Genomic DNA, 19,352 nt, shown 5'->3' on the forward strand with positions numbered 1-19,352 from the left:
TGTAATCTCAGCTACTTGGGAGGCTGAGGCACAAGAATCGCTTGAACCCAGAAGGCGGAGGTATCAGTGAGCCAAGATTGCGCCACTACACTCCACCCCTGGGCAACAGAGCAGGACTCCTTCTTAAAAAAGGGAAAAAGGGCCCGGCGCAGTGACTCAAGCCTGTAATCCCAGCACTTGGGGAGACCAAGACGGGCGGATCACGAGGTCAGGAGATCGAGACCATCCTGGCTAACACGGTGAAACCCCGTCTCTACTAAAAAAACACAAAAAACTAGCTGGGCGTGGTGGCAGGCGCCTGTAGTCCCAGCTACTCGGGAGGCTGAGGCAGGAGAATGGCATGAACCCGGGAGGCGGAGCTTGCAGTGAGCTGAGATCTGGCCACTGCACTCCACCCTGGGAGACAGAGCGAGACTCCGTCTCAAAAAAAAAAAAAAAAAAAAAAAAAAAATTGAAATAGCCCTTCCCCTGACTCTGAGAGATCTGTGGCAACTTCTGCAGCTTCCACAGGACTGAGGGCAGAGTCCACTCTTCAGTCTATCTAGACATTTGGTATTTTGTTTCCATATGATGTCAACATAAAGTCATGGCATTGTTTCTGTGTTTGAAATAGTCTCCCTAAGAGTAAATATACCACGTATCTATAACTTTGTTTTCATGTTACTTTTTTAATAACCCTGGAATCTGAAATAGTGGAAGTACCCAGAATCCTCTCAAGCTCTGTGAAGCCTTGCTTTACAAGGTGTGGGTGGAGCCTCGTAAGTCACTTAACTTTTCCAAGTCTCCTCACACGCCTAACCCTGTGGGATTTGCAGATGCAGGTAAAGGGCTTGGGCTTGCCCCACCTAGTGTCCAGCCCTGGAAATAGCAACAGCTCTGACTATTTTTTTGAGATGGAGTCTCGCTCCGTCCCTAGGCTGGAGTGCAGTGGCGCGATCTCAGCTCCCAGCAACCTCTACCTCCCGGGTTCAAGCGATTCTCCTGCCTCAGCCTCCTGAGTAGCTAGGATTACAGGTGCACGCCACCACGCCCAGCTAATTTTTGTATTTTTAGTACAGACGGGGTTTCACCATGTTGGCCAGGATGGTATCGATCTCTTGACCTCATGATTCACCCGCCTCAGCCTCCCACAATGCTGGGATTACAGGCATAAACCACCACGCCCAACCCTGATTCTTTTTTATCAACCAGAGGTTACTTCTGAAGTCTGGTGTCCACAGAGGCTACTGTGAAAACTACTGTCGGAGAAGGCCATAGATGATGATTATGTTGGTTGCCTGCATAACGTCTTTCTCTGCTACTTCATTGCTAATAGAGCCCCCATCTTATTCAGGTAGCCAACTGCAAAGTGTCTGCTCCCTGAGAGGTTATGGGGTTCGACTGCTCTGCTATGGGTTTATGCACCTCTCAGCTACAATAGAGACTCTGTCCTTGGTTTGCTTTGTAATATTTTAGTTATACAGTTTAAGATAATTATTGTATAAAATGCAAAGAATGTTATTTATGAAAAGAACTTGCTGAGATTCTGATTTTTTTCTCACTAGTGAATTGCAACAAATGGAAACAAATTTTTACTGCAAAAATATTAGTTACAATAGTTAGGCTGACTTTCTGGTTACAATAACAAACTCCTTGAACATATCATTGAACTCCAAAATGAATTATGTCTCCATTGAAGTAAAAAGAAGTTTCTCATGTTAATGAGATGTAATTTTTTGTTGTTGTTTTGCTTTTTAGAGTTGGGGTCTGTCGCCCAGGCTGGAGTACAGCGGTATGATCATGGCTCACTGCAGCCTCTAACTCCTGGGATCAAGGGATCCTTTCACCTCAGCCTCTAAAGTAGCTGGGACTACAAGCATATTCACCAAGCCTGGCTAACTTAAAAAAATTTTTTTTGCCAGGTGCGGTGGCTCACGCCTGCAATCCCAGCACTTTGGGAGGCCGAGGCAGGCGGATCACGAGGTCAAGAGATCGAGACCATCCTGGCAAACACGATGAAACCTCGTCTCTATTAAAAATACAGGCCAGGCGCGGTGGCTCAAGCCTGTAATCCCAGCACTTTGGGAGGCCGAGACGGGCGGATCACGAGGTCAGGAGATCGAGACCATCCTGGCGAACATGGTGAAACCCCGTCTCTACTAAAAAATACAAAAAAAACTAGCCAGGTGAGGTGGCGGGTGCCTGTAGTCCCAGCTACTCGGGAGGCTGAGGCAGGAGAATGGCGTGAACCCGGGAGGCAGAGCTTGCAGTGAGCTGAGATCCGGCCACTGCACTCCAGCTCGGGAGACAGAGCGAGACTCCGTCTCAAAAAAAAAAAAAAAAATTAGCCAGGCGTGGTGGCGGGGGCCTGTAGTCCCAGCTACTCGGGAGGCTGAGGCAGGAGAATGGCGTGAACCCGGGAGGCGGAGCTTGCAGTGAGCCGAGATTGCACCACTGCACTCTAGCCTGGGCGACAGAGCGAGACTCCGTCTCAAAAAATAAAAATAAAATAAAATAAAATAAAAAGTTTGTTTTTAAAGACAGGGTTGGCCAGGCACGGTGGCTCACACCTGTAATCCCAGCACTTTGGGAAGCCAAGGCAGGCAGATCACGAGGTCAGGAGATCGAGACCATCTTGGCTAACACAGTGAAACCCCATTTCTACTAAAAATACAAAAAATTAGCCAGGCGTGGTGGCAGGCGCCTGGAGTCCCAGCTACTCGGGAGGCTGAGGCAGGAGAATGGCATAAACCCAGAAGGCAGAACTTGCAGTGAGCCAAGATAGTGGCACTGCACTCCAGCCTGGGTGGCAGAGCAAGACACCGTCTCCCAAAAAAAAAAAGACAGGGTTTCGCTATGTCACCCAAGCTGGTCTCAAACTCCTGGCTTTAAGTGATCCTCCCACCTCAGCCCCTGGAGTCTCTGGGATTACATATATGAGCCACCACAGCTGGCTTAAATTTGTATATTAATGTTTTCCTTTTTCAAAGCAAGAGCTGTCGGTGACATGAAATGACTATCAAGTTTTATTATGGCTTGTAAATTAATAAATAGGATATTTAATTCTGTAAAAAACTTAAAATGGATAAACTGTGGTATATTCATACAACAGAATACTACAAAGAAATGAAAAAGAACCAACTACTGTCACATACGACACAGATGTATCTCACAGATATGATGTGGCAAGAGAAATCTAGACACTAAGGAAGCTATTTATATGAAAATGTAGTGTAATTCTATTCATACAAAATTCAAAATGATGACAGAGACAACAGCAGTTACTCGGAAAATATTGATTGAGAAGGAGCACAAAGGTGGAGGTGACATGGTGAATACCATAAAAATCCACTGAGCTGTGCACTCAAATTTGTGAATATTACTGTTAAGACTAATAGGAGCCTGTAATCCCAGCAGTTTGGGAGGCTGAGGTAGGTGGATCACCTGAGGTCAGGAGTTCGAGACCTGCCTGGCCAATATGGTGAAACCCCGTCTCTACTAAAAATACAAACTTAGCTGGGCATGGTGGTGCTCATCTGTAATCCCAGCTACCTGGGAGGCTGAGGCAGGGGAATCACTTGAACCCGGGAGGCAGAGGTTGCAGTGAGCCGAGATCGTGCCACCACACTCCAGCCTGGGTGACAGAGTGAGGCTCCATCTCAAAAAAAAAAAAAAAAAAAAAAAAGTATTAAGAGAAGAAAAATCAGTAATGCTCCTCTATACCAGCAAAAAGCAATTTGAAAATGAAAACTGTTTAAATATATACCATTCATAATAGCAACCAAAACTACAAATACCTATAAATCTTTAAAAATTATGCAACAAGCCGGGCGCCGGTGGCTCACGCCTGTAATCCCAGCACTTTGGGAGACTGAGGCAGGCGGATCACGAGGTCAGGAGATCGAGACCATCCTGGCTAACATGGTGAAACCCCGTCTCTACTAAAAATACAAAATATTAGCCAGGCGTGGTGGCAGGTGCCTGTAGTCCCAGCTACTCGGGAGGCTCAGGCAGAAGAATGGCGTGAACCCAGGAGGCGGAGCTTGCAGTGAGCCGAGATCGTGCCACTACACTCCAGCCTAGGCAACAGAGCAAGACTCTGTCTCAAAAAAAAAAAAAAAAAAAAAAATTATGTGACAAATAATGAAACTACTGAAGGATCTAAAAGAAGACATATTCTTTTTTTTTTTTTTTTTTTTTTTTTTTGAGACGGAGTCTCGCTCTGTCGCCCAGGCTGGAGTGCAATGGCCGGATCTCAGCTCACTGCAAGCTCCGCCTCCCGGGTTCGTGCCATTCTCCTGCCTCAGCCTCCCGAGTAGCTGGGACTACAGGCACCCGCCACCTCGCCCGGCTAGTTTTTTTTGTATTTTAGTAGAGACGGGGTTTCACCGTGTTAGCCAGGATGGTCTCGATCTCCTGACCTCGTGATCCGCCCGTCTCGGCCTCCCAAAGTGCTGGGATTACAGGCTTGAGCCACCGCGCCCGGCCAAGAAGACATATTCTTGATTCAAGCACCAAAGACAGAAAAAAAAAATTTAATAATAAAAGACATTTATGTGAGGGAGGATTCAATACTGAAACACATTGCAATTTCAATCAAAATCCCAAGATAATTTTCTAATGAATTTGACAAGCTGACACTATTGGGTGGAACAGTAAAAGCCAAGTGTAGCTAAATAGCAATGTCAAAGAGTAATGAGAGACAACTTACCTTCTCAGACAGGAAGGCTTTTTATGAAATTATAGCAATTAAAACAGTGTGATATTTTGCAGAGAGATCAACAAAACAGAATAGAGATCTTAGACAAATTGACATGGGAGTGGAGGGTGTGACTGAGGTAGTATTAAAATCCCCATTTAATCAAAGGGGAAAAGATTATTTATGTCATAGATGGAGCAAGAATAACTGGATCTATATACGGATAAAACTACATCGCTACCTCCAACAGTACTCCAAAGTAAATTCCCAACATATTAAAGACCTAAATGTGCAAAATAAAACCTTAAACTAGGCCAGGCATGGTGACTCAGGCCTGTAATCCCAGCAGGAGAGGCCGAGGCCGGCTGATCACCTGAGGTCAGGAGTTCAAGACCAGCAAACCCCATCTCTACTAAAAATAAAAAAATTAGCCAAGTGTTATGGCGTGCACCTGTAGTCCCAGCTACTCATGAGGCTGAGGCAGGAGAATCGCTTGAACCCGGAAGGCAGAGGTTGCAGTGAGCCGAGACCGTGTCACTGTACTCCAGCCTGAGTGACAGAGCAAGACGCTGTCTCAAAAAGAAAATAAACTTTAACTAGAAAAAGGTTTTAAATTCCTTTTGACCACAGACTAGGGAAAATTCCATAAACAAAACAGAAAATACACAAACCACAACAGAAAATTGGAAATATGGAAATTAGGCCATATTAAAATTATATACATTAAAAATTTTTTAATTTTAATTCCTAGTTAAGCAGATTCCAAATATTACTTAAACTTTAACAGCTTTTATTGAACTATAATTTACATACCATAAAATTCACTAAGTATACAGTACAATGACTTTTAGTAAATTTTACAGGATTGTACAACCATCTCTCAAATCCAATTTTAAAACATTTGTTACCCCAAAAAGAACTCTCATGCCCATTTGCAATCCCTGTTCCCACTCTCAGCCAAACTAAATTTATTTTTTCGCATAGGATAACCATAAGTGAAGATAAGAGTCAGATTAGGAGATCGTTTTGTTTGTTTGAAAACAGTCTTGCTCTGTCACCAGGTTGGAGTTCAGTGGTGTGATCTCGGCTTACTGCAGACTTGACCTCCCAGGTTCAAGCCATCCTCCTACCTCAGCACCCCCAAGTAGCTGAGACTACAGGCATGCATCACCACGTCCAGCTAATTTTTGTATTTTTTGTAGAGACGGGGGTTTCACCATGTTCCCCAGGCTGGTCTCGAACTCCTGAGCTCAAGTGATCTGCTCGCCTAGGCCTCCCAAAGTACTAGGATTACAAGCGTAAGCCACAGCACCCGGCCTGCAATTTTTACAGCTAGCAAAATAATAAACAGAGCACATGAAGAATTTCTACAAAGTAGAAAAAAAAAAGGAAAAAAAGCAATTCACAAAAGAGTAGCCTCAGATGGTCAATGAACATGTGAAAAGACATCCTCCCTTCACAATTAATCAAGGAAATTCAAATTAAAACAAGAAACCAGGCCGGGTGCGGTGGCTCAAGCCTGTAATCCCAGCACTTTGGGAGGCCGAGGCGGGCGGATCACAAGGTCAGGAGATCGAGACCACAGTGAAACCCCGTCTCTACTAAAAATACAAAAAATTAGCCGGGCGCGGTGGCGGGCGCCTGTAGTCCCAGCTACTCAGGAGGCTGAGGCAGGAGAATGGCGGGAACCCGGGAGGCGGAGCTTGCAGTGAGCCGAGATCGCGCCACTGCACTCCAGCCTGGGCAAACAGCGTGAGACTCCGTGTCAAAAAAAAAAATAAATAAATAAATAAAAAATAAAACAAGAAACCATTTTACTTTTTTGTGTGTGTGTGAGACGGAGTTTCGCTCTTCTTGCCCAGGCTGGAGTGGCAATGGCGCGATCTCGGCTCACCTCAACCTCCACCTCCCGGGTTCAAGCGATTCTCCTACCGCAGAGACGGAGTTTCTCATGTTGGCCAGGCTGGTCTTTAACTCCCGACCTCAGGGGGATCTGCCCGCCTCAACCTCCCAAAGTGCTGGGATTACAGGCATGAGTCACTGTGCCTGGTCTTTTTTTTTTTTTTTTTTTGAGACAGAGTCTCATTCCGTCAACCAGGCTGGAGTATAGTGGTGCGATCTTGGCTCACTGCAACCTCCACCTCTTGGGTTCAGGCAATTCTCGTGCCTCAGCCTCCCAAGTAGCTGGGACTACAGGCGCACCCCACCATGCCCAGCTAATTTTATTTTTGTATTTTTAGTAGAGACGGGGTTTTGTCATGTTGGCCAGGCTGGTCTGAAACTTCTGACCTCAAGATGACCTGCCTGCCTCAGCCTACCAAAGGGCTGCGATTACAGGCATGAGCCACCGTGCCTGGCCATTTTACTTTTTGCCATGAGACTGTCAAAAAATAAAAAGTCCATAAGCTCTGCATTCTTTCCCACTCCCATTTTCTTTCTGCCTTCACTTCCCACCCCTCTCCCCGTTGCTTATTATCCCACTCCAGCCATACTGGCCTTCATGATGTTCCTCAAACACATCAGGCATATATACACTCCCCAGGTTCTCTGCACTAGTCATTCCCTCTGCCTAAACATTCTTCCCCCAGATATCCACATGGCCAACTCCCTCACCTCCTTCAAAGTCTTTGATCAAAACATCTCTTTCTCAATGAAAGGTCTACCCTACCCTCCCTAGTTTAAATTGCAACACCACCTGCACCCTCCACCCCCTTTAATTGGCTCTACTTTTTCTTTTCTTCATTAAGGCATTTATCCCCTTCTGGCATATTACATGCTTTACTTACTGATGATGTTTACTGTTTATTATTTATTATGATGATGTCAGTTATATGAGTATCCTAAGTGCCCAGAGTAGTACCTGGCACATAGTAAATACACAATAAATCTGGCAGAATAAATATATGTATGTTTATGATATACATAACAGATGTATATAGTAGCATAAATATATAACATATGAAAAAATGTTTATGAAGGGACAAGTTCTTTTTGTTTTAAAATATTAGGGTTGTAAACCAAAAAAGTTTCCATTTCTAATCTAGACCTAGCAAAAACCAGAACAAACGGGTCATGTGACTTTATGAAAAACAAAATATGTTGGCCACATGACAGAATTCCAAGTCAGCAAATAAAGAGAACATAAAATTCTGTGTTTTAACTTTAAAAAGGTTTGATATATGAAGGAAAAATAGGTTTAAATGTACCCAAATAACAATTGCCACAACAACAAGGACAAAATCAAAGCAAAATACAGAAGGAAAAAGACAACCTATGAAGAGGAAGACTAGACTGTTTTTATCAATGATACAAAAGAGATTAAAAAGGGGGAAAAATCAGGCAAACACATAAATAATCTCAACTATAAAAGATGAATCAGGCCAGCCATGGTAGTCATGTAATCTTAGCACTCTGGGTGGCCAAGGCTGGAGGATCACTTGAGCCCAGGAGTTTGAGACCAGCATGGGCAACATGGCAAAACTTCATTTTTACCAAAAAAAAAAAAAAAAAAATTAGCCAGGCATGGTGGTGTACACCTATAGTCCCAGCTACTCAGGAGACTGAGATGGGAGGATGGCTTAAGCCCAGGAGGTGGAGGCTGCAATGAGCTGAAATCATGCCACAGCACTCCAGCCTGGGTGACAGATTCAGATCCTGTCTCAAAAAAGAAAAAAAAAAAAAAGATGAATCAGGCCAGGCATGGTGGCTCACACCTATAATCCTAACACTTTGGAAGGCCAAGGTAGAAGTACTGCTTGAGGCCAGGAGTTCAAGACCAGTCTGCGCAACATAGCAAGACGCTGTCTCAATGACAATAATAATGATAGTAAGGAGAAGAACCAGACTAAAGAACTTGTTAAACCAAATTTAGGAGAAATCATATGACTATTTTTTTTTTTTGGTCTATTTTAATGCAACAACACAGCAAGCCTAGAAAGTGACAATGAATAAAAAACCTTGGCAGAGAAAGAGACTGCAATCAGATATGGTGGTGAACAAGGTCAGAACTATTTTAAGAGCTAGGAAGGCACTGTCTCCACAGCAACTGCAAGACAATACCTGGTAACCAGATTCTTTAGTTAGGCAGGCACAGACACACACTAAAAATGCAGATCAGCAGGTATAGACTCTAAGAAGTTCAGTTAGAATTCCAAATTATTTGGCCAACATATTTTTACAACCTCAGATTAACCACTTGGGTGTGATATGCAATCTTTTTTTTTTTTTTTTTTTTTTTTTGAGACAGGGTCTCACACTGTTGTCCAGGCTAGAGTGCAGTGGTGCAACACGGTTCACTACAGCCTCGACCTCCTGGGCTCAAGTGATCCTTCCATATCATCAGCCTTCCAAGTAGCTGAAAACAAAGGTGTGTGCCACCAAGCCCGGCTTTTTTTTTTTTCTTTTTTGTAGAGACAGGGTTTCACCATGTTGCCCAGGCTAGTCTCAAACTCCTGAGCTCAAGAGATCCACCTGTCTCGGCCTCCCAAAGTGCTGGGATTACAAGCATGAGCCACCATGCCCAGCTACATTTGCAATGTTTTTATAGAATAAAGTGAAGCATCTTTTGTGCCTTCACATTTCACAGGTATATTTGTAGATTTCCCTCAACATTTCATTAAAACTTAGTTTATAAATCCAGTATTTCTATTACCTCTTCTAAAATTAAATATATCCACTTAAGCACTATAAGTATCATGACAAAGTATCATACCCTTTTTAAAATTCATAAAATTTGTGTAATTAAAATTAAACTTGGTAAGTCAAGAATGCTAATTAAATTCTGGCAACAGTATTTTTGGTTTTGGCAAATGTGTCTTTATTTTTTACTGTCTCATACAATTCAAAGGAAAAATAATAAAATTACTTGAACTGAAAAGAACACAATAAACTGGTAAGTCACTCTAACAGAAAAGAACAACACATAAAACTTGGGCTATACAGCTCTGGATTTTATGAAAACTAATTTCCAGGCTGGGCGTGGTGGCTCAAGCCTGTAATCCCAGCACTTTGGGAGGCTTGAGACGGGCGGATCACGAGGTCAGAAGATCGAGACCATCCTGGTTAACACAGTGAAACCCCGTCTCTACTAAAAAATACAAAAAAACTAGCCGGGCGAGGTGGCGGGCGCCTGTAGTCCCAGCTACTCGGGAGGCTGAGGCAGGAGAATGGCGTAAACCCGGGAGGCGGAGCTTGCAGTGAGCTGAGATCCGGCCACTGCACTCCAGCCCGGGCGGCAGAGCAAGACTCCGTCTCAAAAAAAAAAAAAAAAAAAGAAAACTAATTTCCAATTAATTTCAGAAATAAAAAAGCATTGACATGGACTTTGACAGGAAAAGATACCAAAACACCTTCAAAAATCATGGACAAAAACACTACAGCAGAAAACTAACATGAAAACACGTTTGTTCTCTAAATCTTATAACCAAAGGAATCTAATGATTTCTTAAATTCAAGCCCATTCTTCCCTTTGTATATGAACTGTAGGCACTGATATAGATTAGGCATAGTTATGAGGGTGAGAGAGAACAATCCTCCTGTACTTCGAGGAGGAGGGGAAACATAGGGAGTATTCTTCATGTAAGTAGGGCTGTTAACCCTACTTGGAACCAGTCCTTCCAAGCTACTAGGGACTGGCACATCCCTCAGAAACCAGAAATGTGTATAGACATCTAGAGTAATCTGGGAGAAGAAAGAGAGGGAATCTATGTTGTCATTTGCCTCTAAAGAAGAGATGAAAGATTGTTTAGATCCCTGGGTCCTATCCCATGAGCTAGGAAACCATGGCATCCTGAGGCCACCTGGCTAAGAACAAACAGGGAACAAGGAAAAAAGGAAACTTAGCAAGGGACCTGAGATGTGCCAGCCCATCAACGAACAGCAAGAACAGAATTAATTTAGGTCAAGGAGAGAATCTAGAGTCCACTGAACCTCTTTCCTGTTTTTACTGGATTCCCAAAGATTAGAAATCTGTGCTTCCCTAAATACATTTTTAGTAAAGACCCTTTTGAAATCAGCTGTGTCAAATGTGCTAAGAAGTGGGGGAAAGGAGGTATGTGAAGAATTTTCAGAACTGATGTCCAAAGTGATACAGGGGAAATCAAAATGAAATGCACAAAAACAAAGAAGGGCCGGGCGCAGTGGCTCACGCCTGTAATCCCAGCACTCTGGGAGGCCAAGATGGGTGGATCACCTGAGGTCAGGGTTTCGAGACCAGCCTGGCCAACATGGTGAAACCCTGTCTCTACTAATAATACAAAAAATTAGCCAGGCATGGTGGCGGGTGCCTGTAATCCCACTACTGGGGAGGCTGAGGCAGGAGAATCACTTGAACCCCGGAGGCAGAGGTTTAGGTGAGCCGAGATCACACCACTACACTCCAGCCTGGGCAACAAGAGCAAAACTCCATCTCAAAAAAAAGAAAAAAAGAAAGAAAAGAGGAACAAAGGTGCTCATCCTTCTCACCTGACACATTCTCTGCTCATGAGTATGCTTTAATAAGAAGCCACCGGATTACCTGTGCTGTGACTAAATAGTACATGCGAGCCATCCCTGAATCAGCTAAGTCTCACCTAGCACATTTACAACTGAACGAAAATATGGTCAAATCTAGAAAGCACACATGTAGAAGGATGGGAAAAATGGTTCCAAAAGGAACAAAAAACCACAGAGCACTTAAAATTAGATGGTCTAGGCTGCTCACATATGAAATGACGAGCTTCCTGGACTTACTTCCTACCACCAATCCCACTGAAGACCAAAGCTCAAGAGAGAAGCTTCCATACAACTGAAAGAAAGATGCAAAAGCCTGGTCTCACAGATTAGATTTCTGGCATGAATGGTAAACTCTGACTCCTTTTCTTCACCACTATCCTACTGTAGCTTAACTGAGTTAAGCACAGTGGGGACAAGTTGACAGGACTAAGGCACAGGTAAACAAGCTCTAAGGTTACTGCGAGACTGCTGTACACACCTCCCTACTGGGGAATTTTTCCTCACCATGTTATCTTTTGAAAAACCTTTGCTATCTCTGCTAGGCAGGGCGGCTCACATCTGTAATCTTAGCACTTTGGGAGGCTGAGATGTGTGGATCGCCTGAGCTCAGGAGTTTGAGACCAGCCTGGACAACATGGTAAAACACTGTCTCTACAAAAAAAAAAAAAATTAGCCAGGCTTGGTGGCTCATGCCTATAGTCCCAGCTACTTGGGGGGCTGAGACAGGAGGATTGCTTGAGCCTGGAAGGCGGAGGTTGCAGTGGGCCAAGACTGCCCCACTATACTCCAGCCTGGGTAACAAAGTGAGCCCCCGTCTCAAAAATAAAAATAAAAAATAAAAAATAAAACTGCTCTCTCTCCATTTCAGAACACAAACAAAAGAATAGTAACTCTCGTCACTCATGCTAATTTCAATTATCTATAACACTGGTTTTTTTTTTTTTTTTTTTTGAGACGGAGTCTCACTCAGGTTGCCCAGGCTGGAGTGCAGCAGCGTGATCTCAGCTCACTGCAAGCTCCGCCTCCCGGGTTCCCGCCATTCTCCTGCCTCAGCCTCCCAAGTAGCTGGGAATACAGGCGGCTGCCACCACGCCTGGCTCAATTTTTGTATTTTTAGTAGAGATGGGGTTTCACCTTGTTAGCCAGGATGGTGTTGATCTCCTGACCTCATGATCTGCCCGCCTCGGCGTCCCAAAGTGCGGGGATTACAGGCGTGAGCCACCGCGCCGGCTATAACACCGGTTTTATACATGGAGTTCATCCTAGGTACAAATCTACTACCTTATATTAGCAATATTCACATTTGTCCTATTAAAAGAGGGAAAACATGGAAATAAAATTTCCTACATCTAGGAAAGGTGAAACCAAAGCTCTTGTCACAGCATTGACCTTTTTAGATTACCTAGGGGCTTTATTTAGGACCCCCTATCAAAAATGGTTACTAGTAGCTGGGCGCAGTGGCTTACGCCTGTAATTTCAGCACTCTGGGAGGCCAAGGCGGGCGGATCATAATGTCAGGAGCTCAAGACCATCCTGGCCAACACGGTGAAACCCCGTCTCTACTAAAAATACAAAATATTAGCTAGGCGTGGTGGTGGGCACCTGTAGTCCCAGTTACTTGAGAGGCTGAAGCAGGGGAATCGCTTGAGCCTGGGAGGTGGAGGTTGCAATGAGCTGAGATTGCGCCACTGCACTCCAGCCTGGGCGACAGAGCAAGACTCCATCTCAAAAAAAAAAAAAAAAAGGTTACTAGCTTAAAGCAAGAAAACTCTCCAGACTCTCCAGAGTAAGGAATTATGCAACTATGAAACAGCTGCTGGCCATCCATTTCTCCATCAGCCAGGAAGGACACTGGTAATGAAGCTGACATACCAAGCACAGTAACTACCATGGCACGTCTGCAGTTTCGTATTGTTGGAGCATTCGTTGTACCCTGGGGAGCTGTAGTTCTCTGTAAATTTGCTGTGGCTGAAACAAGAAAGAAGGCATACCCAGATTTCTACAGAAATTATGACTTCATGAAAGAATTTTAGATGAGAAAAGCTGGTATCTTTCAGAGTGCAAAGTGATTTTGGAATATAAGAAGTTTCTTGTCCAGGCGCGGTGGCTCACACCTGTAATCCCAGCACTTTGGGAGGCCGAGGCGGGAGGATCACGAGCTCAGGAGATCGAGACCATCCCGCTAACACAGTGAAACCCTGTCTCTACTAAAAATACAAAAATTAGCCGGGCGTGGTGGCGGGCGCCTGTAGTCCCAGCTACTCCGAGGCTGAGGCAGGAGAATGGCGGGAACCTGGGAGGCGGAGCTTGCAGTGAGCCGAGATCGCGCCACTGCACTCCAGCCTGGGCGACAAAGCGAGACTCTGTCTCAAAAAAAAAAGAAAAAAAAAAAAAGAAGTTTCTTTGGCCAGGTGTAATGGCTCATGCCTATAATCCCAACCCTTTGGGAGGCTGAGGCAGGCGGATCACCTGAGGTCAGGAGTTTGATATCAGTCTGGCCAACATGGTGAAACCTCGTCTCTCCTAAAAATACAAATACAGCCGATGTGGTGGCGCATGCCTGTAATCCCAGCTACTCCGGGAGGCTGAGGCAGGAGAACCGCTTGAACCCAGGAGGCGGAGGTTACAGTGAGCTAAGATCCAGCCTGGGTGACAAAGCAAGACTCCGTCAAAAAAAAAAAAAAGGCCGGGCACGGTGGCTCAAGCCTGTAATCCCAGCACTTTGGGAGGCCGAGACGGGCGGATCACGAGGTCGGGAGATCGAGACCATCCTGGCTAACACGGTGAAACCCCGTCTCTACTAAAAAAATACAAAAAACTAGCCGGGCGATGTGGCGGACGCCTGTAGTCCCAGCTACTCGGGAGGCTGAGGCAGGAGAATGGCGTGAACCCGGGAGGCGGAGCTTGCAGTGAGCTGAGATCCGGCCACTGCACTCCAGCCTGGGCGACAGAGCGAGACTCCGTCTCAAAAAAAAAAAAAAAAAAAAAAAAAAAAAACAGTTTCTTTGGGTTGAATTACCTATTAGTTTTGTCACTAACCTGTGTTCCTGAACTATGAAACATGAATATGTGGGCTAGCAAATAGTTTCTCTTGATAAATAAACAATTAAAAAAAAAAAAAGAAATACCTTCCGTCTTTCTATGGTATCTCAGTGACATCACAAAACTGTTAGGACTCCAAAGGGGTTTTAAATCACGGAATTCTGAGAGGCACCAAGAGGCAATATACATCTAAAAATCAGACATGGCTAAAATCTGGAAGACTCTTCCTTTGGGGGTGAAATCATTTAAATGCCTTGATGCTTATACTACTCTGAAGATTATCTGAAAATATAGTCAAAGATGAAATTCTTCAGACACAGACACTGAGATGCATTCAGCTGCAGTTAGAGACTAAGGCAAAACAAAATACAGCTCCAATGAGTTTTATTCTTTTGAGATAATGTGCTGTTACTCCCACTTATGGCCAGGGACCAGCTCCAGTTCTCTCCTCCAAGGACCAAGTTCCTGGCATCCTGTGTTCCTACTGGACCTCCATCTCAAGGGCCACACAACATATTTCTTACATAGTTAGACATTTAGAAAACAGTGTAAGGAGATTTCAGGGCACAAACTCTACAAGAACTCCCTCTTTCAGACACCACACATCCTGGAGGCAACATAATGACCATCTATTTGAACATCCATCATGTAGAGACTATGTGAAGTAAGTATGTGAAGAAAACCTGTAACAGAAGAGGTGAACAACCAGCATGATGCCTCACAAAATGCGATCAGGTTTGACTGCTTCAAGCAGATTAGATTCCAGCTGTCTTCCAACCCTCTAGTGAAATACCAGAATTAATGTTTTTTTCTTTCTTTCTTTTGAGACAGGGCTCACTCTGTCACCCAGGATGAAATGCAGTGGGACAATCACGGGTTACTACAACTTGAATTCTTGGGCTCCGGCGATCCTTCCCACCTCAGCCTCCTGAGTGGCTGGGACTGCAGGCATGTGCTACCACACCCAGCTATTTTCCTTTTCTTTTTTTGTAGAGATGAGGTCTCACTTTATTGCCCACGCTGGTCTCCATCTCCCAGCTTCAAGCGATCCTCCTACCTTGGCCTCCCAAAGTGCTGCAATTACAGGCCTGAGCCACCATGGCCAGCCTAATTATTACTTTTAAGTACTTTAAATATTAGAAAAGCACTTGTCTACCTCATAGACAACCCATAATTCCAGAGATGGGGACTAACCTTCACCTACACAAACCCATCAACAACTTCCCAACTTAGAAAAGCAGACAGGTGGAAGCTGGACACAGTGGCTCAAGCCTGTAATCCCAACCCTTTGGGAGGCCGAGGCGGGCAGATCACTTGAGGTCAGGAGTTCAAGACCAGTCTGGTTAACATGGTGAAACCCCATCTTTACTAAAAATACAAAAATCAGTCAGGCACGGTGGCAGGCGCCTGTAATCCCAGCTACTCAGGAGGCTGAGGCAGGAGAATCACTTGAACCCGGGAGGCAGAGGTTGCAGTGAGCTGCCTCGGCAACAAAGTGAGACTCCGTCTCAAAAAAAAAAAAAAGTGAAAAGCAAAAAGCGGAGAGGTGGTTCCAAAGATACTTCCTTAAGAGAAGTTTCCAAACTTCTCCAAACTTCTCCACTCCCTCAACTTTCTTTCCTGACTCTCATGTGACATCAGGAATTAAACAGCCTGAACATGCAGAGCTCTCAGGATTCTGGGAGTCAGAAACCATGTGAAAAAATCAATGGCGCAATTAACAAATTATGTACCCTTCAATATGCCTCACCTATTTTCCCTGTCAACAGATTTGAGATTATCTACTTCTCAGACTGAGGTAATATATGAAAAAACATTTTTCAAATATATGCTATACTGACACAGCTAAAGCAATGCTAACGTTTTAAAGTCTGAAGAGTATTACAAAAAACCTATAAAATTGGCCAGACGAGGTGGCTCACACCTAAAATCCCAGCACTTTGAGAGGCCAAGGCGACTGGATCACGAGGTCAAGAGATCGAGACCATCCTGGCCAACATGGTGAAACCCCATCTCTACTAAAAATATAAAAAATTAGCCAGGCATGGTGGTGGGCGCCTGCAGTCCCAGCTACTCGGGAGGCTGAGGCAGGAGAATCACTTGAACCCAGGACGCAGAGGTTGCAGTGAGTGGGGATTGCGCCACTGCACTCCAGCCTGGCAACAGAGCGAGACTCTGTCTCCAAAAAAAAAAAACAACTATAAAATTAGTGACCTGGGCCGGGCGCGGTGGCTCAAGCCTGTAATCCCAGCACTTTGGGAGGCTGAGACGGGCGGATCACGAGGTCGGGAGATCGAGACCATCCTGGCTAACATGGTGAAACCCCGTCTCTACTAAAAAATACAAAAAACTAGCTGGGCGAGGTGGCGGGCGCCTGTAGTCCCAGCTACTGGGGAGGCTGAGGCAGGAGAATGGCGGGAACCCGGGAGGCGGAGCTTGCAGTGAGCTGAGATCCGGCCACTGCACTCCAGCCTGGGCAGCAGAGCGAGACTCCGTCTCAAAAAAAAAAAAATAAATAAAAAATAATTAGTGACCTGGCGGGGCGCGGTGGCTCACTCCTGTAATCCAAGCACTTTGGGAGGCCAAGGCAGGCGGATCACGAGGACAGGAGATCAAGACCATGGTGAAACCCCGTCTCTACTAAAAATACAAAACATTAGCCGGGCGCAGTGGCAGGCACCTGTAGTCCCAGCTACTTGGGAGGCTGAGGCAGGAGAATGGCGTGAACCCAGGAGGCGGAGCTTGCAGTGAGCCGATATCGTGTCACTGCACTCCAGCCTGGGCGACAGAGCAAGACTCCGTCTCAAAAAACAAAACAAAACAAAAAATTAATGACCTAGGTTCTCATTAACCAGTTCGAAAAAGGCCAGGTATGGTGGCTCGCACCTGTAAACCCACCATTTCGGGAGATCAAGGCAGGAGGATGACTTGAGGCCAGGAGTTCAAGAGCAGCCTGGTCAACAAAGCAAGACCCTGTCTCTACAGAAAATATGAAAATTAGGCAGGCATGGTGGTACATGCAGTCCCAGTTTGGAGGCTGAGGCACCAAGATTATTTAAGACCAGGAGTTTGAGGTTACAGTAAGCCATGACTGCACCACTGCACTCCAGCCTGGGCGACAGAGTGAAACCCTGTCTCTCTCTCTTTTATTTATTTTTTTGGTGAGATGGGGTCTCGCTGTTACCCAGGCTGGAGTGCCCTGGCACAATCTTGGCTCACTGTAATCTCTGCTTCCTGGGCTCAAACGATCCTCCCAGCTCAGCCCTGAGAGTAACTAAAACTACAGGCATGCACCACCGTGCCCAGCTAATTTTTGTATTTTTTGTAGAGACAAGATTTCATCAAGTGGCCCAGACTGGTCTCAAACTCCTGTACTCAAGTGATCCACCTGCCTCAGCCTCCCAAAGTGCTGGGATTACAGGCAAGGCCACGAGCATCTTTAAGAAAGAACAGGCCGGGTGTGGTGGCTCACGCCTGTAGTCCCAGCACTTTGGGAGGCTGAGGCACGCGGCCCATGAGGTCAGGAGATTGAGACCATCCTTGCCAACATGGTGAAACCCCATCTCTACTAAAAATACAAAAATTAGCCGGCGTGGTGGTGGGCGCCTGTAATCACAGCTACTTGCCCTACTTGGGAGGCTGAGGCAGAAGAATCACTTGAACCCAGGAGATGGAGGTTACAGTGGGCCAAGACGGCAACACTGCACTCCAGCCAGGGCAAAAGAGCGAGACGCTATCTCAAAAAAGAAAAAAAAATAATAATAATCTGAATAGTTCTGTATCTATTAAGAAAACTGAATTTGCTATCAAAAATTTTTCCACGAAGAAAACTCCAGACTAGGTTTCATTAGGGAATTCTATCAAACTTTTAAGAAAGAAATATCAATCTTACTTAAGTTTTTTTCAGAAAACAGAAAGAGAGTAGTTCCCAACTTGTTTTACAAGGTCATTTATTGGTTTTTTTTTTTTTTTTTTTGAGACATAATCTTACTCTGTGACCCAGGCTGGAGTGCAGTGGCACAATCTCAGCTCACTGCAGCCTGTCTCCCAGGTTCAAGTGATTCTCCTGCCTCAGCCTCCTGAGTAGCTGGGATTACAGGAGCACGCAACCACGCCCAGCTAATTTGTGTATTTTTAGTAGAGACGGGGTTTCACCATGTTGGCCAGACTGGTCTCGAACTCCTGACCTCAAGTGATCCACTTGCCTCAGCCTCCCAAAGTGCTGGGATTATAGGCGTGAGCCACCATGCCTGGCCAAGGTCAATTATTTCTAATAACAAAACCTAAAAAAGAACCTTACCAAAATAAATAAGAAAAAAGATTATAGAACAATATCCTTCATGAATATAGACACAAAAATTTTCAAAATTTTTTTAGCAAAATAATTCCAATGATATATAGAAAGAATACCTCGGCCAGATGCAGTGGCTCACGCCTGTAATCCCAGCACTTTGGGAGGCCGAGGCGGGTGGATCACGAGGTCAGGAGATTGAGACCATCCTGGCTAACACGGTGAAACCCCGTCTCTACTAAAAATACAAAAAATTAGCCGGGCAAGGTGGCGGGCACCTGTAGTCCCAGCTACTCAGGAGGCTGAGGCAGGAGAATGGTGTGAACCCAGGAAGCGGAGCTTGCAGTGAACCGAGATGACACCACTGCAGTCCGGCCTGGGCAAAAGAACGAGACTCCGTCTCAAAAAAAAGAAAAGAAAAGAAAAGAAAGAATAGCTCATGACAAAGTGGGAAATGCAAGGTTGATTAAACATCTAAAGAATCAATCAGTGTTACTACCCATCATATTAACAGAAATAAGGAGAAAAGCCATAAGATACAATCATCTCAATAAATACAGGAAAAAAATCCGACAAAATTCAGTACCCATTCATAATTAAAAACTCTCAACAGGCTGGGTGCCGTGGCTCACGCTTATAATCCTAACACTTCAGGAGGCTGAGGCGAGAGGATCACTTGGCGTCAGGAGTTCGAAACCAGACTGGCCAACATGGCGAAACTCCGTCTCTACTAAAAAAAAAATACAAATAAATTAGCTGCACGTGGTGGCGGTGGCAGGCACCTGTAATCCCAGTTACTTGGGAGGCTGAGGCAGCAGAATTGCTGGAACCCGGGAGGCAAAGATTGCA

At 45.0% G+C, this 19,352-nt stretch overlaps 1 protein-coding gene across 9 annotated transcripts in view; it reads right to left on the reverse strand.

Moving 5' to 3' along the window:
• Window positions 1-19,352, reverse strand: part of LOC105480454 (inositol hexakisphosphate kinase 1) — a 73,304-nt gene that overhangs the window by 31,490 nt on the left and 22,462 nt on the right. The window contains exon 1 of one of the 9 annotated variants that reach the window (XM_071091734.1): window positions 19,090-19,233. The exons of 6 other annotated variants lie outside the window; for them this stretch is intronic. The gene's annotated coding sequence lies outside the window, so the exon portion shown is untranslated. Of the gene's footprint in view, window positions 1-5,129; window positions 5,145-13,042; window positions 13,339-19,089; window positions 19,234-19,352 lie in introns of those variants that run through there. 2 more of the 9 variants (XM_071091738.1, XM_071091735.1) reach the window with 2 other exon arrangements.

This window comes from Macaca nemestrina, chromosome 2 (assembly GCF_043159975.1).
Source record: "Macaca nemestrina isolate mMacNem1 chromosome 2, mMacNem.hap1, whole genome shotgun sequence".
NCBI lineage: Eukaryota > Metazoa > Chordata > Mammalia > Primates > Cercopithecidae > Macaca > Macaca nemestrina.